A 25712-nucleotide genomic window follows, 5' to 3' on the forward strand; every position below is an offset into this window, starting at 1 on the left:
ACTCTCAAAAGTGTTCTGGTTTGGGAGGTAAATTCTATGGTTACCCCAACTACAATATAAACAAAGGGCACTATGCTTGAACTCAGGTAAGCCTGGGCTCCTTCCTATCCGCCATCTGTACTTTCTAGTTAAATCCCACCAATAATGTAATGGAGTATTGAGATTATTTGGAAAAGGCATTTAAAGAATACGAAACCAGTGGACTCAATGGAATAAAAAACTAAGCAGGTTTTTGGTAATGAAGAAAATACCATGTATTTCCAATAGTATGCTTCCTTTTCAAAGCTTCCCATAGCCAATATGGTAGAATTATATCGCTGATACTCAAGGCATACATATGTCATCACCCCAACACTTTCAAAGAGGGCCATAAAAGATGTTGAACAAATGTTTGGATAATATAATGACAATAGCTGCCATTTATCAAGCTCTTGTTATATGCCAGACAGCTGACATAGTAAACCCTCACAATAACCCTTGTAAGACAAGTATGATTCCATTTTACAGATGAGGAAACCAAAGATCACGAAAGCAGAGCTTGATCTGCTTAAACAGCAACTTATTGAAAGTGCAAGGAAACAAGGGCTAATTGATGGCAGAACTAGGACAAGAGGTTAATCCCGTCTGACTCTCAGCAAACATGTTTTCTTTCCACTACAACAAACTATCCAGAGATACCTAGCGAAACATTTAGGGCAGAGAAAATGCCCAAGCACACTACATGTGTATATATATGTGGACTGCATACATTATTTAATTTAAATGTCCAACATCCTCATAGTTCAATTTAAGTTCCCTTTTTGGAATCTCTGTAGTTATCCAAATCACAGAATCACTTATACCTGAGAACAGACTTCAAGGATTACACCTGTATTCAGCAACTAATACCAAATTAACACCAAAACTCATCTGCAAATCAATTTTCATTGATTCAGTAAAAACAGGTTCCTGTTGCAGAGTTCAGTATGTATTTACCTCAAAGGGTAAACACCATGAAGGCATAAGGTAGGTAATGTATTCTGATTAGGTTCTGCTAATAACCTGAGATCCAAAACTTAAAAAAAAAGAGAGACCAATTTTCACATTCACTAAATCAAAGAATTTAGAGTCTGTGAGATTTAGATTATGAGAACTGGACCAATTAGTTCAAACCACCCCCCCACGACTTCAGAAGTAAAGAAACTAAATAAAGCCCAAAGAAGAAAAGTAGTGAGCAGTTTCCTAATCATCTAATGATCTAATTAATACTTATAAAAATATGGAAAACAACATAAAATAAACCTGAGAACCTAATTTCAAAATATTAAATATTTATTACAGGTATTTTTAAAGTTTGACATTGAACTTGTATATTCAGAAAAAGACTTTTAAAGACAGTCCAGTTTCTAAGAACTTATCTTTGTAACACCGATGGAAGATATTCTGGGGTAAAGAGAGTGATGCCAGTGTTTATAACACATATTAGAACTGCTCTACTTTCACAGTCAATTACCTTGGAGCTAAATAACCAACCACAGTGCTGAAAAATAGTTTTTACTCAACAGAAAATGCCACTCTAGGAAATACATCCATCTTTTTATAAAGATGCCTATGCCTGCTAGTCTAAATAAGGCTACTCTTAGGGCTAACAGTCCAAGAGGACATTGATCTATTTGTAAAGCATGGCTAAACATAAAAGTTCCATATTTATCAACCTAAGAGCATTAAAATGCAGCTTTGACCACAAGCAGTAATTGATTCTTGAAGCTGCTGATTCTAAATCTAGGGACCTGGGTGAAGACCCATGTTGACTACTGTGGAGTAACTTATTGTCTATCGTTCTTTTACTGAATAGTGCAAAGGTCTCTTCCTTTGAGCTCCACAGAGGCACAACGCACACCATTGTCGCGCTCTCTCTCTTTCTTTTTTTAAAACGCTAACAGTGGTCATATCTTTAAACTTTTGGAACACTACCTCATTGTTAAAATATGAGTACCATGGTACTTATCCTGGTACCATGGGTATTTATCAATTTTAAGAAACACTTATTGACCTACTTATTAAGCTAACAACAATACAAACTAAGCCTCTTTCCTCCTGAGACTTCAGCCTGGAGCTCAAGAGAAGCACACTGGGATCACAATGAAGATGCTTAAGGGGTACCAAATCCCTAAGAAATGTTCGTTTTAATGTTCACATTTAGCAACCAATACTCTAATTTAGGGTTGTCCACAAAGAACAGGAACTAATTCAAACGGGGTTCTAACAGTAAGAGCAAATAACCAATTAGATTGACTTATATTTATATGTTGTATAGCCAAAGAAAAGAACATTAATCAAGGAAACTGACAGTGTTTATTAATTTTGTCACACACACTGTATAATCAAAAACCAAAATCAGGGCCACCATGCTGAGAGACACTGTAATTCTGAAAGGACAAAAAGAATAATAGCTTTTGGCATTTTTCAAAAGCAAAGTTATTAACAGAGGTAGGAGAGAAATGTCCTAGGCTCTCTTCCTATTGCCATAGGAACCACAAATCAAAAGGGAAAGTGGCTGCAGGCACCTCGCCTCTGATTGGCCGGCTTTTAGAGGAACTCACAAAAGCTAACTTTGGTCTGTGTCTAGATGGAATAGTTTTTGAATATCTTGCCCTGATTCCTTCTCAAAGAGGCAATTCTTTCACAAGCTACTCAAAGGGGTATTTTATGTTAATTGTCTCTCTGATGTCACTCTGATTTAGATTTTCCATAAATCTGATTTAGGTTTTCCATAAATCTCTCCAATTTTTTTCTTTAAACTACTTTCCACAGAACCATTACCCACCTCTTCTGCCTCCTATCATCACGCTTGAGATAACTGAGTTGAGGTGCTTAAATTCTACTCCATTCAACAAAAAACTTATCTGAATTTATATCTGCAGACAGAAACACAACTAAGACCTTCTCTCGCCTCTGGGAACTCATAGAAGGGAACTTTGAGAATATGCCATGTAAATACAACACACACACACGCACACATACACACAGTCTTAACACACTCAAAGCAGGAAGATGCCTGAACTAACCATAATGGATGAGTAGGAAGCTGCCAAGGGAAAAAAAGAGAGAAAGAGATATTCCAGGCAGAATGAATAACATAAGCAAAGCCGAATAAGAAATGACAGTCCTATGCAAGGAACTGGAATTAATCTAGCACGCCTAAAGTTTCTAGTTCAGTTCAGTCGCTCAGTCGTGTCCGACTCTTTGTGACCCCATGAATCGCAGCACGCCAGGCCTCCCTGTCCATCACCAACTCCCAGAGTTCACTCAAACTCATGTCCATCGAGTCGGTGATGCCATCCAGCCATCTCATGTTCTGTCGTTCCCTTCTCCTCCTGCCCCCAATCCCTCCCAGCATCAGAGTCTTCTCCAATGAGTCAACTCTTCGCCTGAGGTGGCCAAAGTACTGGAGTTTCAGCTTTAGCATCATTCATTGCAAAGAACACCCAGGACTGAACTCCTTTACAATGGACTGGTTGGGTCTCCTTGCAGTCCAAGGGACTCTCAGGAGTCTTCTTCAACACCACAGTTCAAAAGCATCAATTCTTCGGCACTCAGCTTTCTTCACAGTCCAATTCTCACATCCATACATGACCACTGGAAAAACCATAGCCTTGACGAGACAGACCTTTGTTGGCAAAGTAATGTCTCTGCTTTTCAATATGCTATCTAGGTTGGTCATAACTTTCCTTCCAAGGAGTAAGCATCTTTTAATTTCATGGCTGCAGTCACCATCCGCAGTGATTTTGGAGCCCAAAAAAATAAAGACTGACACTGTCTCCACTGTTTCCCCATCTATTTCCCATGAAGTGATGGGACCAGATGCCATGATCTTTGTCTTCTGAATGTTGAGCTTTAAGCCAACTTTTTCACTCTCCTCTTTCACTTTCACCAAGAGGCTATTTAGTTCCTCTTGACTTTCTGCCATAAGGGTGATGTCATCTGCATATCTGAGGTTCTTCATATTTCTCCCAGCAATCTTGATTCCAGCTTGTGATTCTTTCAGCCCACTGTTTCTCATGATGTACTCTGCATAGAAGTTAAATAAGCAGGGTGACAATATACAGCCTTGACCTACTCCTTTTCCTATTTGGAACCAGTCTGTTGTCACATGTCCAGTTCTAACTGTTGCTTCCTGACCTGCATACAGATTTCTCAAGAGGCAGGTCAGGTGGTCTGGTATTCCCATCTCTTTCAGAATTTTCCACAGTTTATTGTGATCCACACAGTCAAAGGCTTTGGCATAGTCAATAAAGCAGAAGTAGATGTTTTTCTGGTACTCTCTTGCTTTTTCGATGATCCAGCAGATGTCGGCAATTTGATCTCTGGTTCCTTCGCCTTTTCTAAAACCAGCTTGAACATCTGGAAGTTTACGGTTCACGTATTGCTGAAGGCTGGCTTGGAGAATTTTGAGCATTACTTTACTAGCGTGTGAGATGAGTGCAATTGTGTGGTAGTTTGAGCATTCTTTGGCATTGCCTTTCTTTGGGATTGGAATGAAAACTGCCCTTTTCCAGTCCTGTGGCCACTGCTGAGTTTTCCCAATTTGCTGGCATACTGAGTGCAGCACTTTCACAGCATCATCTTTCAGGATTTGAAATAGCTCAAATGGAAGTTTCTAAGTGTGAGCTAAAGAAAGCTTAGAGAGATAAAGAGGGGCCAAATCACAGAGCTCTCCCCATACCTTTCTATCGAACTTGAGACTTCATCCTGTAGGACAACAGCTCTTACACTGTGTGTGACAGCTCACCAGTTAACAGCCAATCCTTCCCAGGACCAAAAAAAATGGTCCAATTTTTTTTTTATTAAATTAACAGTGACTCAGTGGTAAAGAATTCGCCTGCCAGTGAAGGAGATGAAGGATACAAGAGTTCTGTCTCCGGGTGGGGAAGATCCCCTAGAGAAGAGAATGGTAACCCACCCACTCCAGTATTCTTACCTGGAAAATCCCATGGACAGAGGAGCCCAGAGGGTTACAGTCCATAGAGTCACAAAGAGGTGGACATGACTGAGCATGAAAAGATTTTAATTTCCTGCAACTCAGTATATACTGCTTCAACAATATGTGTCACGGGAATAGAAGCAGGTCATGCAACACACTGGCAAGGGTTGGGTGAGGTTCTTAGGCTAAAAGGTAGGAGATAAAGTATAATATCAAATATCAAATCAATACCAAGCTAATTCAAGCAAGCATCAAAGAAAGATGCTGTTTTCTAGACCATGTGGGGAACATTTTCCACATGCAAGACAAGAGAGCAAAGAAGTCTACTCAAGAGTAACCCAATGATAAATATAGGAAACCCAGAGATAAAGATATATCCATTTGAATGCAGAGATCCAAAGAATAGCAAGGAAAGATAAGAAAGCCTTCCTTTCTCAGTGATCAATGCAAAGAAATAGAGGGAAATAATAGAATGGGAAAGACTAGAGATCTCTTCAAGAAAATTAGAGATACCAAGGGAACATTTCATGCAAAGATGGGCCCAATAAAGGACAGAAATGGTATGGACCTAACAGAAGCAGAAAATATTAAGAAGCGGTGGCAAGAATACATAGAAAAACTATACAAAAAGATCTTCATGACTAAGATAATCACAATGGTGTGATCACTCACCTAGAGCCAGACATCCTGGAATACGATCCTGGAATCAACGGGGCCTTAGGAAGCATCACTACAAACAAAGCTAGTGGAGGTGATGGAATTCCAGTTGAGCTATTTCAAATCCTGAAAGATGATGCTGTGAAAGTGCTACACTCAATATGCCAGCAAATTTAGAAAACTCAGCAGTGGCCACAGGACTGGAAAAGGGCAGTTTTCATTCCAATCCCAGAGAAAGGCAATGCCAAAGAATGCTCAAACTACCACACAATTGCACTCATCTCACACGCTAGCAAAGTAATGTTCAAAGTTCTCCAAGCCAGGCTTCAATGGTACATGAACCGTGAACTTGCAGATGTTCAAGCTGGATTTAGAAAAGGCAGAGGAACCAGAGATCAAATTGCCAACATCCGCTGGATCATCAATAAAGCAAGAGACTTCCAGAAAAATATCTACTTTACTGACTTCACCGAAGTCTTTGACTGTGTGGATCACAATAAACTGTGGAAAATTCTTCAAGAGATGGGAATACCAGATCACCTGACTGCCTCCTGCGAAATCTGTATGCAGGTCAGGAAGCAACATTTAGAACTGGACATGTGACAACAGACTGGTTCCAAATAGGAAAAGGAGTACATCAGGGCTGTATATTGTCACCCTGCTTATTTAACTTCTATGCAGAGTACATCATGCGAAATGCCGGGCTGGATGAAGCACAAGCTGGAATCAAGATTGCCAGGAGAAATATCAATAACCTCAGATATGCAGATGACATCACCCTTATGGCAGAAAGAGAAGAAGAACTAAAGAGCCTCTTGATGAAAGTGAAAGAGGAGAGTGAAAAAGTTGGCTTAAAACTCAACATTCAGAAAACTAAGATCATGACATTCCGTCCCATCACTTCATGGTAAATAGATGGGGAAACGATGGAAACAGTGACAGACTTTATTTTTTTGGGCCCCAAAATCACTGCAGATGGTGACTGCAGCCATGATATTAAAAGACGCTTACTCCTTAGAAGAAAAGCTATGACCAACTATTAAAAAGCAGAGACATTACTCTGCCAACAAAGATCTGTATAGTTAAAGCTGTGGTTTTTCCAGTAGTCATGTATGGATGTGAGAGTTGGGCTATAAAGAAAGATGAGCACCAAAGAATTGATGCTTTTGAAGTGTGGTGTTGGAGAAGACTCTCGAGTCTCTTGGACGGCAAGGAGATCCAACCAGTCAATCCTAAAGGAAATGAGCCTTGAATATTCATTGGAAGGACTGATGCTGAAGGTGTAACTCCAACACTATGGCCACTTGATGCGAAGAACTGACTCACTGGAAAAGACCCTGATGCTAGGAAAGCCTGAAGGCAGGTGGAGAAGGGGATGACAAAGGATGAGATGGTTGGATGGCATCACTGACGACTTGATGGACATGAGTTTGAGTAAGCTCTGGGAGTTGGTGATGGACAGGGAAGCCTAGCATGCTGCAGTCCATGGGGTCGCAAAGAGTTAGAGATGACTGAGGGACTGAACTGAACTGAATGATAAAAGATATGAAGTAAACAGCATAAAAGCCATATGTTTTTATAAATATTATGAAATAACAGCTTAAAATCATGTAATTCCTTCAAATGAGACATCAAAAACTTTTAATATTGAAACCATTGCTAGAGACAATGATAAGACAACTAATAAACTTTTAATCAGAGAAGTGACCGTTAGCAGCTGGAGTGAAGAGTGTTGAAGAGAAGAAAGATAGGTCTATTAGAGAGCCTAAGGGCAGTCTCTTATTTTTATTTTACAACTAATGCAAATTTCTTTCAGCTAAGCTACAAAGAGTAGACTCAAGGGCAAATACTTACCTTCAGAAATACTTGCCTCAAGTCAATTTTTTTCCAGTAGAACTCCCACCATACCCTACCAACTGAATATAAAACAGAGTAATGAAAATATAAAACAGGTAATGAAACAGTAGAATAAAGGAGTGGGAGCAAAGATCTATTTCACGGTAATCACGTGGTGATAACACACTCTCCACTGAAATGTCTATCCAGGAGTGGGAATTTGTCCTGAAGAATGATACAGAAAGTGGGCTCAGACAGATTATGTAACTCCGGCTCCCTAAACCTGGGTGTGAAAGCTACAGAGTGCACATTCAGTTTCTGACGGAGGTGGTCCTCAACGCCAAACAAATGAAGCAAGAATTAAAATTCATCCAAGTTAGGAACTATCCTATCGTCTGAATTCTCAGACTGTTGCTTTCCAAGAAGCTATAGTAGTTGTAATGAAAATAAGGCCACAGAGCTTTTAAGAGCCTACAACACAGACTTCTGCTCTGTATTATAATGTTTGATGGCAATCTATAAGAAATAGCAAACTCTCACCAAGTAATTATACTGTTTTTAAAACCAAGAATCATAATAATCAGGTCAGAGGATAAATGTTAATTCATAGTTCAAAGGTATCTTCCAAAGCATTTTAAAGAACTGAACACTTATAATTTTTCTTTTATAATTTCTATTTATCCATATCTTCTAATGACCACCTAGTTCTAGTTTTTCTCTGACGAACACCTAGTATTCATAATATTGAGGTCCAAGCCTCAATATGTGAAAGGCTTTCTTCTCCTTATAGTGTATTTTATTATAACAGAATTTGACAGTAACCATGTGACATATAACCAAGAATGTTAATGCTTTAACTCTTAGCAACTGTACTGTAGAACCACATATTTATAGATAATACAACATACGGTATTTTTCACGCTGGGATACACGTTAAAGGAAGAAAAGGGCATGGGGAGAAGGGGGCAATGAAATGAGAAAAGAAAAAGGGATAAGAATGTGGAAAACTGAAATTTACTTTCTGCCAAGTTTTAGAGATTCAAACCCAACCAACTTATCCTGGAATCAGAATTCAAAGCCAGACCTCAAACTTTCCTTAAATTCTACTATTAAAACAAACACTTTTAACGTCCAGACAATCCTCATCAGTCCATGTGGTCACAAAGAGTCGGCCACAACTGAGTGACATTGTGGACGCGCGCGCACGCACGCACGCATGCATGCACGCACACACACACTCAACTATCTAAAGTAAGATGCTGTTTAGTCGCTGAGTCGTGTCTGACTCTTTGCAACCCTGTGGACTGTAGCCTGCCAGGTTCCTCTGTCCATGGGATTTCCCAGGCAACAATACTAGAGTGGGTTGCCATTTCCTCCTTCAGGGAATCTTCCTAACCCAGTGATCGAACCCTCATTTCCTGCATTAGCATGTGGATTCTTTATCTGAGTCACCAGGGAAGCCCCTAAAGTTAAGATATCAGAACCCAAAACTAAAATGGATCTTCACAGTTTTCTTTGGTAGGGAGATGAAGGGTAAATTTTCTTTTATAGCTTCTATTCATGCCTATTTTCTAACTTTTTCTCCAATGAACATCTAGTACTTATAATATTTTAAAACTACATTGTATAATTTTAAGTAATGCTTTTTGTTTAATTATATAATGAATAATGTAAATTATTATAAGTTACAAGTAGTAACTTGACAATTTAAATAAAAACAAGTTCTCTTCCCAAGATTTAATTCAGTCTGTCTCAAATACGTGTGGTTTAAAATGTGTTAAAATGCTGAGTGCCAGAAAAACATTTTACCTAGTGACTTTCAGAAACAGCAGTAAGCAGCAAAATGATAACAGCTTATTTCCGAGTAATTTCAAAGGAAAAAAAAAATCACTGTTGTCCACTTCACAACTACCACCCATAATTCAAAACTGTCACCAGGGTTTTTCAGAGCTCTTACAGAAGCTGGAGAGAGGAAGGATTAGATGTATGAGGGGGAAGCAGAATCGCTATTCTAAGCAGCAAGACAAGAACAGGACGTAACAAAATAATCTATTTCCGGCATAGCCACATGGGTCCTCAGTTGTACCAGGACCAGTCTGAGGTTCAGTTGCCAAGAAAGAACAGATTTCCCCTAGCAAGTTCCAGGTCAGATGAGTTTGAACCCAATCCCAATGGGGTTTATCCAAGATCCACAAAACCTGAGACAGGTGAGAACCAAATGACAGTTAAATTAAGTACATCTGAGCCTTGTCAGTTAGCATCTTTGCTCCAATTAAGAACATTTTTCAGGACTACGGCAGACGACTAAACGATAAATCTAACATTTCCAATTTAAAAATGTTAAATGGAAATGAAATTTACAAAAAAAGAATAATTTGGGAAGGAGATGCAAATTTGTATTTTCAGAGTACCTACTATGTGCCAGACAGGTATAGTTACCTTGATCTCATTAACTGTCACACCACCTCTGGCCAGACTGGTATTTTGGTTTTAAAGAGGAAGAAACTAAGGAGCAGAGACATCAAACCACATGCCAGAGGTCAAAAGTAGCAGACGTGCAATACTATCTGACTCCAAAATCCCCACTTCCTTTGCTGGACATTAAACTCCCTAAAGAAGCAATTTCCTCTGATTTATGTTCAAATATTATCTACTTGTTACTCATTTGTACTGCTTACAGGAGTGTAATTTGTATAACTCCCCGGTGGCAACTTATCAATACACATTTAAGACTTGGAAAACATGCACGTCATTGATTCAGCAATTTCATATGTGGGGAGTTACACTACAGGAAAAACTAAAGATATGCCCAAAAATACAGCTAAGAAAATGTTCACCACATCTCTGTCATAAGAGCAAAGGAAAGAATGCCTAAAAACAGACAATAGACTGGTTATATAAATTACACATCATCCAGAAGACAGAACATGATGTATCCACCAAATAAAAATCATTTTTATAAGAGTATGTTTATTGACCTAGAAGTAAGTTATATATGAAAAGAAAGTTATAAAACATTGAAAAAGTTTAAGAAATCTTAAGTGAATAAAGACTACAAAATCAGGACTTTCATTACATTATGATCTTATTTTATTTGATAACATATAACACATATGGAGAAGGCAATGGCACCCCACTCCAGTACTTTTGCCTGGAAAATTTCATGCACGGAGGAGCCTGGTAGGCTGTAGTCCATAGGGTCACGAAGAGTCGGACACGACTGAGCGACTTCCCTTTCACTTTTCACTTTCATGCATTGGAGAAGGAAATGGCACCCCACTCCAGTGTTCTTGCCTGGAGAATCCCAGGGACAGACGAGCCTAGTGGGCTGCCGTCTATGCGGTCACACAGAGTCGGACACAACTGAAGCGACTTAGCAGCAGCAGCAGCAGCAACACATATAAAACATAGGATTAAATACAGGAGATTCTTATTTTACTCTTTTTGTCTGCCATAGTTTTTCAGATGCAGTCAATATACAACTGACAATGTAGTACTTAAGCTTCTCACACCTTTCTCCTCCACCTTTCTCTTCTCATACCTTTCTCCTCCAGAATAACTAGCATTTCCACACTGTTAACTTAGGGTTCTGGTCCTAGCAACTTTTCCCTTGGGTCAAGCCCTTTCTCCAATGAAGGTGAAGAACAGGTGGGGTTAAGCTAGCTATCAGAGTTTGGTTACACTCTGAGGTAACAAAGACACAACCCTAATCTCTGAGGCTACCTAGCCAGAGAAAACTCTTCAGTAACAGTGCTCTGTTTTACAAGGCTACAACTTCTGCTGCTGCTAAGTTGCTTCCGTCGTGTCCGACTCTGTGCAACCCCATAGACAGCAGCAGCCCACCAGGCTCCTGTCCCTGGGATTCTCCAGGCAAGAACACTGGAGTGGGTTGCCATTTCCTTCTGCAGCGCATGAAAGTGAAAGTGAAGTCGCTCAGTCCTGTCCGACTCTTCTCGACCCCATGGACTGCAGCCTACCAGGCTCCTCCATCCATGGGATTCTCCAGGCGAGAGTACTGGAGTGGGGTGCCATTGCCTTCCCTGCTACAACTTCTAAATATCTGATAATCCAAACTTCATGACACCAGAGAGGACTTCCAGGTGAGATAACTAAAAGCTCGCCTTGTTTCATAGTCACCATCTGAGAACCAAGAGGCACCTGGTCTTACCACACGCACCAGGGCACCAGCCTCCCCTTCCCCACCATTCCAGACCCAGGTGCTCGTGTTCCCCCTCCTTGTCCTTCCATCAACTCTCAGAAGCCAAAAAGCTGTAATCAGAGAATTTATGGAAGTACCCAGACAGCAAGATCTGACTGCCCTATAATATTAGTACTGAGCCAAAATCCTTACCCTACTTTCATGTAAGAGAGAGTGCAAAGTTTACTGTGTTTTAAAAAGAACATTAGAGGGAATTCCCTGGCAGTCCAGTGGTTAGGACTCCACGATTCCACTGCAGGGGGCACAGGTTCAATCTCTGGTCTAGGAACTAGATCCCAAAAGCCACATGGCACAGCCAAAAACCAAACAAACCACAAAGAAAGTGGAAAATTATTCCCCCTGATATAATGAACAATCTCATTCTTTCTAGGAAGAAGTATCACTTTCAGAAACATGACTTAAGGAATGTTTTTGCACCTACTCTCAAAGGGTCTGACTTCATTATAGTCAGATCATATGTTAATTCTATTTTAACTTTTTCACTTTAAACTGATTATTCATTCAAAAAGTTTACTGAACATGTCAATATACTAAATGCTTCAAGAGACAACACAAGAATTCTTAAAACCAAATATTCTGGTATCAAAAGTATTTCTGGAAATAAAGCGGTTTCATTTCCTAGTTCACTAAAGGGAGAAAGAGGGCTAAATTTCTAAAGTATCAAATATTTTAAAGAAATACAGTTTCACTGCTTTCAAGAGTATTAAAACTTAAACTCCACCTATTATAACAGTATTTTAAAAGTCACTTTCAAAGACTTGCAAAGCTTCCACTATCTAAACCGCTTCCCATCTCATCACACCTATTGAAAGTTGGTCCTGCTAAGAAACCTTTTGGAATCAAACATTACACCATAGACAACCCCTCCAATACTTTCTAAACACTGCTCATTTCTCAAATACATACTTATTTTTAGAGACCTAACCATCCTCTATCCCAAAGAAATACATATTCCAAGTTGGTAGAGTCTCATGTTTAAAGTTTTATACACACACGGACTGATTTAGAAAACAACTGTAACCAACATTTTGCTTCAGAACAAAATGAACAGCATGAAAGAAGCTGTCCAAGCTGATACACATAAAGAGGTTTATCAACCTTTAAATGTACAGTAAACTTTGCACTTGCTCCACTTTCTCCTATAGTCCCCAGTGTTCTCATATCCTAAGCTGACCTTGGTTTCAAGTAAGAATGAAGTTCTGTGCCTCACAATCCACTCGGCTCTAAGAACAAATGAATGTGTCTTTCAGCCAGGGGCTAGGACTGCCTTAGTAAGGATTCCTGCTGCTTGCTGTAGAGCAGGGACGTCTTTGATTCCCTTCACGTTGTCTGTTTCCTGCAGGCAACTGGGTAAGGGGAGTTCTTACCACTTGAAGTCAGAGATATCATTAAATTCTGGAGGTGAAAGGGACCTTATAGAGATCATTTTATTCATCTTCTTAAACTGTTATTCTAGCCCAGGTCCTCTAAATGTCTCATGAGATACTTTTGGTACTCGGCCCCTTGAAAGCACCCGGTCTCAAAAGCAGGTAATTGCTGTAAAACACATGATGCGGTAAGATTAACGTACACCTTACAGACTCTTTGTGCAGAAGTAGAGATGAACACAGGTGGACTACAAGACTCTGGAAGTTCCTACACAAAGGAAGTAATGATTTAAAGGCCCAATATCAATTTAAGAAATACTGGACTTCTTTGTCAAAAACCATGTTCAGCGCCACTGCTTTAACTTCACGCATGACGCAGCTATATGCAGTTGGTCAAGATGTTCTATAACGAACAGAACACAGATGTCACCATAATAATAAATTTTTCATTAACTGAGAAAATATAGAATTGAGAGGAGGATCAGAAGACAAACCTCATACGAGCATTTCTTGCTGCATTTAAAACAAACAAATAACCCATGATCCACATTTCTTTTAATCGATGAATTAAGTCTAAAGAAAAACAATGAAAGAGCCACTAAGATTGGGATATGAGCAAAAAAGGTTGAAAGGTGATATCACTTATACTTTGAAAATAATCAAATCCAAAAACCAAAAATTGGTCTATAAACCACAGGGAAACGCTTAAAGTAATATATTTTCCTGTTGAAATTGTACTTTATTTCCAAATAAACTAGGTGTTATATTTCTAAAACAATTAAAGTAATACGACCAGTTGGTAAGATGATTTACCAATTTACAATGTAATGCTTTCAGGTCCTCACAGCACCTATACAGAGTAGGAATTCAATAAATATTTGTTAAATTATCAAATAATTAATATGTAAAGTCCTGAAAGTTTACACACAGGGCAAAAATATGATTCAGAGGCTAGAGAAGAATAATGTTGTAATTTTACACTTGTTTTTTGGCCACATCACCTAATCACAGTAACTGATTCAGGAATAAGCACATATTCTAAGTTGAATCTGGGACTTCTATGGAAGCCACAAGAACTCTCTTTCCCCTCTGAGTCTGAACTTGAGAAGAAAGCGAGAGCTGCCCTCAGCCTACCACAAAGCAGAGTACTGAGCTGGTTCTAGGAGGGACCATATTCTCTCTAGGGAAGAAACCTGAATCCACATCCACCTCTGGATTTTTCAAATTTTAAATTCTTCGCTTTGGCTTAACTCAGCCTTGAGTTTTCTACCACTTTCAACTAGAAAAAAAGTCATAACAAACCTTAAATATTTAGTTAAACAGCAAAAGCCAAAAAGGTATTTGACATGGTCAAGATCTTAAGAGATAAGGAATACCCTGCCAATGAAACATTCTTACAATTTATATTTATTTTCCTAGGAAGTCATCTTATTATACTGCTGCTGCTGCGTCGCTTCAGTCATGTCCGACTCTGTGCGACCCCATAGACGGCAGCCCACCAGGCTCCGCCGTCCCTGGGATTCTCCAGGCAAGAACACTGGAGTGGGTTGCCATTTCCTTCTCCAATGCATGAAAGTGAAAAGTGAAAGTGAAGTCGCTCAGTCATGTCCGACTCTATCGACCCCATGAACTGCACCCTACCAGGCTCCTCCGTCCGTGGGATTTTCTAGGCAAAAGTACTGGAGTGGGGTGCCATTGCCTTCTCCGTCTTATTCTACTAAAAATATTCAAAACGAAATGTTCCAAGAATATCTCATTCCTGCTATAATACAGATACTAGAGAAAGAAAAAAAAAAAAGTTACAGGATAAACTGAACGCTAAGAAGAATGCAGAAAGAAAGCACAAGAGAAAAAAATGTGTCCTGATTTTCCAAGGAGCTATGAAATCCAGTACTGAGAAACTCAACCCTCCTCTTTACAGGCACTTCCTTCCAAATAAGCAGTGAGGTTGGCAGTATCAAATACAAGCACCAATTACATAAATGGGTTCCCTTGTGGCAATGCAGGAGAACTGGGTTCGATCCCTGGGTTGGGAAGATCTCCTGGAGAAGGGAATGGCTACCCACTCCAGCATTCTTGCCTAGAGAATTCCATATACTGAGGAGCCTGGCAGGCTACAATCCACGGGGTCACAAAGAGTCTGACATGACTCAGTGACTAACACTTTCACCTATTTCTTCCCTTGTAAAAATATAACTTGCAGAGTCAACACGATCGAGCCACTGAACAACAGAGGATGAGTTTTGATTGTTGTTTTACTTTAATTGATACAGAAGCATACTAAAATCCTACAAATCTCTGGATGTGATTACCAATTTACAAGAAATTTAAGAACAAAATTATGTAGACCTATTAAGAACATAATTAGCAAAATCCAAACCCGGGGAACTTATACAGAACAAATGACCAGTCTAGTTTCTTCAATAAATATGTGGCAAGAAAAAAGATGCGAGAGGCAATTTTTATAGATTAAAAGAGATTTGAGAGACTATTAACTATAAACAATGAGTGAACCAAGTCTGTCTCCAGAACTGAAAAAACAAACTACTAAAAAAATATATGAGAAAAATAAGACAAATTTCAATACAGGACAATACGATATACCTGACCAGTCCCGGAAAAACTGTCAAGATCACCAAAATCGAAGTCTGAGAAACTGACATAGCCAAGAGGAGCCTAAGAACGCATGACAACTGAATGTGAGGTATGATCCTGAGTGAAATCTGGGAGCAGAAGGAGCATATGAATTAAAAACTAAGGACAGCTGAATACACTATGGACTATCGTTAATAATAATGCATCAGGATCAGCTCACAACCACACTAATGTAAGACGCTACCTGCTCAATTGTTCTGCAAATCTAACACTTCTAAAAAATAAAGACAATTTAAAAATTATTTGAGACAAGGAAATATAAAGACTATTTGATATTAAAGATTATTAATTTTAGGTGTAATAATGGAATTGTGTGCTCTGTATGTGCATGTTTTTATCAGTCTTTTGTTTTTAAGTCTGTATCTTTAAAACAGATACATACTGAACTATTCATGGAGAGACGAATGAATAAAGTTAAAAGGGTATTTTATAGCAGTGTTGCCAAGGTTTAGTCTTCAAGGTGATTTCTGGTGACATGTAAAGGTGTTTTAATGTTCTAATAGCAACACATTTAATTTAAATACATATTGTAAAAATATACAACTAGCGCATCGAACATGATTTCATAGATTTTAATTGCTTCGGTTTTCCTTAGGAAAAAAAAAAGTAAATGTAAGGCTAAAAAAAAAGCCTAGACAGAGGCAGGTTAAGATCCCAGGTTCACAAAATAGGACATTAAGCAAGCCACCCGTTCCAAGATATACAGCACCTGCTACATCCAAAGTAGATACTAAATAAATGTTAACTATATCCTATTGATAAAAAGCCAATCTAGAACTCCCACAGAACAGAAAAGACTGGAATTGAGGAGAATGAGTCAAGTGCAGAATGAGGGAGGGAAGGAAGCATGAGGGCTTGCAAAGGCAATCTGGGCAAGGGCAGGCAAGGCTTCCCCTCTCCTGCTCAGTCTCCCCAATACTGATAACCTGCAGCTGCCCACCTACAACCTGGAAACCCTGTTGCCTCAGAGTCTCTGGAGCTCTTTAGAGTTCCAAGCTGCCACCTAACACTCTTCAACTAAGGTGATGATAGCTAGAGGTGCAGAATCTAAGAAAGAGCACAAGGCTTTGCACAGACAGGAAGGGAGAGGAGAGAGGGACAGAGCAAAGAAGGTCCAAGAAAGAAACAATCACTCATTACGTGACCTCAAACAAAAAATAATTACCTTCACCAGACTGCATTTCCTCATATGCTAAAATGTGGAAGCAAGTCTATCTTTCAAGGTTATAGTGATTAAAAAAGATTAAAAGATACAGTAGATGTAAATCTGACATTTAACCAGTGTTAGTTCCCTCCCTCTTTACTTTGGCAGGGTGAAGGAAACCCTTGATGAATAAAAGCTGTTAGGATGAAATACAGAAAAATAGTAAAGAACAGCCTCGGGTTCTATCAGTTTTGAGCCAAAATAAAGGAGAGGAATCCTGGGGTCAGAAAATGTGGGATATGTTGGGAAACATATTATTAAAATGGCAATTATCAAATGAATTTCCTAGAGGAGATTACACGCAGCATTTACTAAAATTACCAGACCTAAGGAAGCAACTCTCAGTAAGAATGATCCTATTAATTTCTCTCTCTCTCTCTCTCTCTCTCTCTCTCTCACACACACACACACACACACACACACACACACACACACAAGGAAACGGTGGGGGGGCGGGGGGGGAAGGTTAGCAGTTTATAGCAGTTGGCAAATCCTTCCAAATGACAGCTGAAGTATTACTGAAATAAGACTTTCTGGATAGATTAGAAGTCAATGACAGGTTTTAAAATCTGGTTTAGAGTCAGAGAGGGAAAGAAGGGAAGCTTTCTAATCTTCTGAAAGGAATTTCTGATGCCAAGAGCTTAATTTTCATAATCAAGTCACTTAAAACTAAGATGATATTGAAACAGAAAACACCAAGCATTAAATGGAGTAAATGTATTCATTTTAAAAGTACATATCAACTTCTGATACAAGATAGTAATTCTCATTTGCCCTCCTAAATTTATTCCTTCAATCAACGGGGCAACTAGTTGTACGGTACGCACTATGTGCTAGATAGAGTCTGGGAACATGGTATGAACTGTATGACATAACAGACATGATCCTTGTCCCCACAGAGATCCCTTCTTAATAAAGGAGCTGACTGTCTAGTGGGGGATTATGCAATACATTCATCAATTATAATTATGTGAACAGCTGTGAAGAAAAAGAACTGAGTGCTATAGGAATATGACAAAGGGAATCTAACCCGTAGGAGTATATAGGGAGCCCAGACACAATCCCTGAAGAAATAATGCTTGAACTCAGCTCTTAAAGACTAGCAGAGGTTAAATGGGCAAGAAAGGAATTAAGGATGACGCATCCCTGATAACAAATAACAGAAGTTAACGCTTGTTGGGTCAAGACAGAACCTGGCGCTCTGGAGGAAGGGGTGGGGGAAAATCACTGTGGCTGAAGCATGGAAAGACAGAGTGAAAAGGAGCGCAGACAGACAAGACGCAGGAGGAAAATGGATGTCATGGCTGCAGTTTCTGACTATGCAGCTGAAATCACCAAAGAAATATACAAGTAAAAGACAATGGTATCAGGACCGTAGCTATAGTACTCTCCACAAATGTAAGATGCTTCAAGGAATTTCCATTCAACAGAGAAAAACTGGACTGGAAAACAGGGTTTACTGCATGTAAACAAAGAAAATCTACCTGAAAAGTGCAAGAAATTCCCAGCAGAACCTTACTTCCTAGCTACAGCAGCAAAGGCTAGTAGAAGCGAGTGTCCCTGAAGCTGTCAGTGAGGCCAGAATGACAGGTCCTGAAGTGCTTCATAAAGGCACCTGCAGCCAGGGCAAGCCAGAGCAGGGACCTGGCATAAGCCAGCTGCAGACAGTGTGCTGAGTAACACAAACGCTCCAGCAGCTGGCTTCCCATGAAAATGGCCATTTCAATCACAAAAGAGCAGCAATGGCCTGGCCACAACAAACTCAGAAGCTCCTCCTGGCGACTTCCTTCCACCACTCCCCAAATGCACCTGGATGGAGAATCAGCAGAAGAGAACTACAGCTCAACCTCAGCAGTTCTTTCTTCACAAAGAAACTAATAGCCATAAACATAAGAAAAATATGTGCAATATCACTAGTAATTAAAGAAAATTTTAAATTCTTTAAACCAAATTGGGATTTTAAACAATTATTAATACCTTAAAACAACATAAACATGAAGAAAACAGCACTTTCATAGAATATGGTCGGTGTGACATGTCATGTTCATATAAACAGGAGAAAGTGGGTAAAACTTTTGACTGTATAAAATGCACTTGCTCTTAAAAATGTGTACACTCTTTGACCCAACAATTCCACCTCTTAGAACTTACCCCAAGGTAACACAGATTTGTTCAAAGATTAAACTACAAGAAAGAGCACCAGTTTTAAGTTGCTATAAATTAAAAATAACTTAAATGTCTAATAAATGAGTAGTTTAACTAGTTATCCACTTGAATATCCATGCATATTAGGCACCCCTTCAAATTATAAAGAAATACATGATGGTTCTGAAAGATGTCACAAATATTGTTGAGCTTTAAAGGCAGTTTGCAAATTAATTTTAATGTGAAAAACAAATGTTTGAAACATACGTTTGTATGTTTCAAAACATACAAATATGTATATGAAGGAAAAAAATACGTATATGAAGGCAAAGAAGTATATCAAATACTAACAGTAGTTATAAGGGGAACTTTTAATTCTTTTTATTTCTTATTTTACATAATTTTTATTTTCAACTTTCTTATAATAAATATGGATTACTTCTGTAAAAATAAATAGACTTCTTATTCAACAGTTTTTCAATAGTTTTGTAATGTATGTGTAAATAATGGTACTAGGCTAATTGGATAACCATGGGAAGTAAAAATGAATCTTTATCTCAACCACAGAAAACAATCATTTTGAGATAGTAAAACCATTACAAGTCTAGAAGACACAATATCTTTAAGACTTTAGAGCAGGCAAAATTTTCATAAACAGGAATAGTTACAAAAACCAGTAACAATGAAAGAAAAAAATGATTAACTGTGCTTAGTCACTTCAGTCAGGTCTGACTCTTTGCAACCCCATGGGCTGCAGCCTGCCAGGCTCCTCTGTCCATGGGGATTCTCCAAGCAAGAATACTGGAGTGGGTTGCCATACCCTCCTCCAGGGGATCTTTTCAACCCAGGGATCTAACCCAAGTCTCCTGTAGTGCAGGCAGATTCTTTACCATCTGAGCCACCATGGAAGCCCAACTACGAAAGAAAAAAATAATTAGGCTTCATCAGTATTAAGAACTTCTGCCCATCAAAAGACACTGGAAAAGCCACAGAACAAGAGGTGTCTGCAATATGTGTATCTGATAAAGAACTCATTTCCACGCTGTTATAAAGAACTCCCACAAATCAATAAGAAAAAGACAACTCAATTTTTATTTAAGGGTCAAAAGATTTGAACAGGCATGTCTCTAGACAAAATAGCTATCTGGTTGACAGGCAGGTGAAAAAATGCTCAACATCATTAGTCACTGAGCAAACTGTCGTGGTCTGGGAGCAGGCTGGAAAAGAATTTCCAGACATGAGACAATGAGAGGGAAATAAAGTTTATTAGAGTGGGAGACGCTGTTAGAACAGCAGGCCAGCTCAAAGGAGAACTGACACTGAACAGGGGTCCTTACTCCACTTTTATACCCAGGGTACAAAGAGCGGGATGGGGTCTTGCAGGTCATTTGCTGATTGGATGAGGCACATATACTGGGTGGAGGAAAGAGTAAGGCAAATACCTTCTCCCTATGGGGTAGGAGTGGAGACAGGTATACTGGTCAGGAGGGCCTGAAATCCATTAAAAGTTACAACTTGGGGTAGGGAAGGACGAGGGTCTGGTTTTTCTATTTCTGCATTCCAAGACCCTCCTTGGTTTTATCTGCTCTTTCATCCTTGGGTCACCACACAAGTGTAAATTAAAACCACTATGAGATACTATTTCTCACCTATTAGCATGGCTAAAATTCAGTGACAGTATCAAGTGCTGACGAGGATATACAGCAACTAGAATTCTGATACACTGTCAGAGGAACTCTAAGAATGCACAGCCACTTTAGGAAAAGATCTGGCAGTTCCTTGAAAAACTAAACATACATCTACACTATGCCAGCAATTCCACTCTTAGGTATACCCAAGAGAAAAGAAATGTCCAAACAAAACTTTGAACACAAATGTTCATGTAAGCTTTATTAGTAACAGCCAAAGACTGGAAACAACCCAAATATTCATCAGCAGGAGAATGGATAAACAAAACTGTTGTATACTCTTAAAATGAAACAATACTAAGCAATGAAAAAGAACAAACAACTGATATAACAAGAAAGAATCCCAAAAACATGTTGGGCAAAATAAGCCAATCACAGTCAGAATACATGTAGTATATGCACGCTGTACCTGTCTCACCTATATGAAATTCTGAAACACACACAAGTAACCAACAGTTACAGAAAGCAGGCGACCTGCAGCCAAGGATGCTGCTGAGGAGACAATGGCAATGAGGGAAATTCTTTGGGGGTATAAATGTTCTATCTTGACTGTGGTAGTAGTTATGTAAGTGTATACAGTTTTCAAAACTCAAATAGTGTACCTGAAATGAGTACAGATTAACGGAGAAGGCAATGGCACCCCACTCCAGTACTCTTGCCTGGAAAACGCCATGGACAGAGGAGCCTGGAAGGCTGCAGTCCATGGGGTCACTGAGGGTCGGACACGACTAAGTGACTTCACTTTCACTTTTCACTTTCATGCATTGGAGAAGGAAATGGCAACCCACTCCAGTGTTCTTGCCTGGAGAATCCCAGGGACGGGGGAGCCTGGTGGGCTGCCATCTATGGGGTCGCAAAGAGTCGGACACGACTGAAGCGACTTAGCAGCAACAGTAGCAGCAGCAAGTTGATTAAAAAAAAAAAAAAACACTACAATGTAGACATCCATACACACTGAACAGAATGGCTAAACTGAAAAGGACTGGCAAAGCCAAGGGGATATCTGGAGTGCTCCACGTTAGAGAGGGCATCTAAATGGACAGAAGGGTTTGGGAAACAGCTCCACAGATCTACTGAAACGGAATACATGCCTATCCTCTGACCCAGTAATTTCACTCCGGGCATTTTATAACTGAGAGACCCAAGTGCTTATGTTCACCTTAGAAATGTTATTCATAATAAAAGCCAAAAATTGGAAACAAGCCAAGTAATGTGTCAACAATAAAATAAAGATGAACTATATACACAATGGATTAATGGACCAAGGGGGGAAACCTGTTATATACAACAGAATGGGGAGTTTCACAGATACAGACATGATGGGGGTGGGGGCAGAAATATAAGAGTATGTATTAATACATTCTGTATAACTCGATCTATGTAAAATCCAAAAACAGCCATAAGTAAACAATAGTAAAAAAAAAAAAAAAAAGGCCAGAATAGACATCTGGGAGGGTTTATTTCAAGGGCCTCTAGCATCTTCTCTATCTTGATCTGGGTAGTGGTTACACAATGTAGTACATACCTATGTTAAAAAGAAAATCATTGAGCTGTGCACTTAAGACTGGTGTTCTATACTCTTTGTAAGTTAAATACTCACACGTGTGTGTGTGTGTGTGTGTGTATACACACACACATACACATACAGCTGCCCTGTAACCAATCTTTGTTCAACCCTGAAGCTGGAAGCCTTTTACACAGTACCCAGGTGTGGTTCCCATTGGTGTACATCACTCTCACTCCCAGGCTCCTCAAGCCCATGCTCTTCGTGCCCACCTCCCTCAGGTTATCTGAGCTGGCAGCGCCACTAAGTATCTGGGGCAGTGCCACTGCCAACAGGACTGGATAGAGTCGCGCCCTAACCAGACAGGGGAGACGCCCAAATACTTATTAACAGCATGTAAGATTGTAATAAAGGTGCAACTTTAAGTCTACGGTGCAATCCCTTATTGACTCACTATCCTGTTGATTAAATTCTTGCTAAGATTGTGGAGAAAACTAAATACAAGCAGCCAGCATTTGAAAAGAAGTTCCAGCATCACCAATATTTTGCTTGGAAGTTTAGTTCCCTAAAGTTTACAAACAACTTTCAGGAATAAAGGCGTATCAGAGGCTTTGGTGAAGCATGTTATTGTGCATACAGCAAAACTAAACACAGAGACCATGGATGAAACTATTACCACTGTCTTCCAAAACTAACCAATACATTAAAAAATACGTGGCTAACTTCCAGAAACCTCCAGATACTGATTTATGTGTACAAAGCTTTTTACAAACTGGACTTCATGTTTTAAGAGTCTGATTTACATTCTTTTCAATACATAGACAGAAATTCATATCAATACCCTCTACCCGTTCTGCGTTTACAGTGTCTTACTTCCTCCTCTCTGCACCATCTGTTACTATCTTGTGAGTTCTTCCCTGAAACATTACAACAGTCTATTAATTGGTCTCCCTGCTCCACTGCATCCTCCAAGCTGACTGCCACAGTGATCTTCCTAAAGCATGGATTTTGCTCAAACTCAAGTCACCTCTCATCTCCCATTACACCCACTACTCTCTCATCCTTCCTTTCCTACAGGGAGGACAAGTTCAAAAGAAAGTCTTACAGGAGCTGTGGTGAACCGGAAAGGACGAGCCTTGGCTCAAAAAAGCAGCCATGACTCAGCTCCAGTTTTCAGATAAACCAGTGTTTTGATGAGAAATGTCTCAATTTTTAAAAATCTATGTGGATCAAATAAATTACATCTGTGGATCTCTATCTACAGGCTACTTGTCTGTAACTTTTGACCTAAAGGATAACCCCAGACCTGATTATAATCTCTTTGCATCTGCAATCTACCTCAGTTCCTTCACACAAACGACACCACAACAGTCCACACAACCACTTACTCGTACCTCCTGACAGACAGCATGCACTACAGCCCACCAGCTACGACTGTTCACTCACTCACCTTCGCTAGGAAATCCCTCTTCCAACCCAGTACATCCACATCCACTTTGCTCAGGCCTCAAAGGATAACTTTTAAAATTGTCCTTTATAGAATTTCCTTTTTTTTCTAGCTTCCACACAAAGTGTATTCCACAAAAGTGTATATCCACTTTTCATGATCCTTGGCAGTTTTCACATTGTACTACAGTTTTTAACATAAAAGATTGCAAGATTCTAGAAACAAGATATACACCTGATGCTGTTCTGTATTCCCTACATGATCAAACAGAACCTGTTGATTATGTGCTTAATAATTAATGAATAGAGCTATTTATCTGCCTATATGCATGGCAATTAGTACTTCAACTAGATGGCCATTACACAGTATGATCCCTAGGATTCTGAAAATTAAAAGGCTAACAGGTTCAGAAAAATATCCCTGTAATATTAACTTTGATTCAGAACTAACATGAACCCATGATTCTTTCAAATACATATTTTAGTTCTGTCTGTTGAAAAGATCTAGAAGCAACAAAACCCAATAGTATTGATTTTGGTTTCTAAACACCGTTCTCCACTAAAAGGAACCAGAGCTTCTTGGAGAAATGGTTGATTCTTGATATGTAGGCAAAGCAGAAGACCAAGGAGCACACCAAAACTGATGGACTCACGTTGAAAAGGAAGCAGGAGCTACCCTGAGGGGCTCTTATTAGCCAAATGTGAACACCCATAAAGACTGTAATTGACCGTTAACACACTGAATAAATAAACGTCTATGAAGAGTACAGTGATACACAAAAAGGGAGGAGGAGAAACAGGGACGGCCTCGGTGAATGCTAGCTAATAAATACAGACGAAATGACAGAAAGCCAAAATTTTGTAATTTATATTGTAATAAATGATTTCAGGCTCAGGAAGCTGAAACCACAGGGTGAAAGGCTATAATGTAACAGGTTATTTACAAGGTACTGAAATATTATTCCATAGAGTCCTTTCTAATAACAGATGATAAAACTGTACCTTAATGGAGAGATGTGAATGCTGCCACCTTAGACAAAGCATCAAATTTAGCCCAGCTCATAATGGGATAACTTGTCATTTGAGGTGCCTCCCGACATGACTCAACCCAAAGTACACTTCACCTGTGATGAAGCACTCTTGTCAAAAATGTTTAAATGAGCTGCAATCAAGCCTCTCATATAACTTCCCGTTTACAGGAAGTCAGGAGCTAGACAAGCAAGCTCAATAACACCATGAGGAAATGTTCAAACAAGTGAAGAATGTGGCACATCCTACAGGACAACTGAACTGGACTTAAAAAAAAAAAAAAGAAAGTCAATCGCAGAAGACAGAAAAGGGCAGAGAGACTGTTAAAATGAAAAGAAATTAAAAAGACATCATAACTAAATACAAAGGGGTTATTTTGCTTGGAACCTGGTTTTTGTTTTTTTAAAGAAGGTGTGCTCGAAAAGACATTCTTGGGACAAGTGGAAAAATTTAACTGAATATTATATTATTGAATTACTTTCATTTTCTCAGATAAAAATAGCTTTTGTGGTTTTTATTTTATGTATAAAATGCATATGACTATATTTAATATTTGGTTGTAATATGGAGATATATACTATATACATGGTACATGTATTATGTGCGTGTTGGCTTTCAGAGAGGAGAGGTTATTTTTATTCTTAAAAGGTACATGCTGAAATATTTAGAGTGAGGTATAGTGTCTGCAAGGTACTTTCAAATTGTTTAACATAAAAAAGTGCTTACTTGGGGAGAGGACACAAAAGGGAAGAGGGTGGGAAGGGAAGACCAAGGTGGGAGCAGAGAAGTGATTCAAATAAGGCAAAATGTTAGTAACTGTTGAGCCTAGGTGGAGAGAGTATACAAGTGTTTGTTGTACTGTTTTTTCCTCAACTCTCATATAAATTAAATTCTTCATAAGAAGAAGCTATGAGAAAAATAAAAGAACAATTTAAAAAGCAACCAGTTTAGAAACAGTGTAATGCTATTACACCGGTTACATCTGTCCTCCACTACCTT

At 39.1% G+C, this 25712-nt stretch overlaps 1 protein-coding gene across 11 annotated transcripts in view; it reads right to left on the reverse strand.

Annotated features, from left to right (window-relative positions):
• Positions 1-25712, reverse strand: part of FBXW11 (F-box and WD repeat domain containing 11) — a 131496-nt gene that overhangs the window by 91100 nt on the left and 14684 nt on the right. The gene's annotated exons all lie outside the window — the stretch shown is intronic.

Source organism: Bos taurus, chromosome 20, assembly GCF_002263795.3.
Source record: "Bos taurus isolate L1 Dominette 01449 registration number 42190680 breed Hereford chromosome 20, ARS-UCD2.0, whole genome shotgun sequence".
NCBI classification, from domain to species: Eukaryota; Metazoa; Chordata; class Mammalia; order Artiodactyla; family Bovidae; genus Bos; species Bos taurus.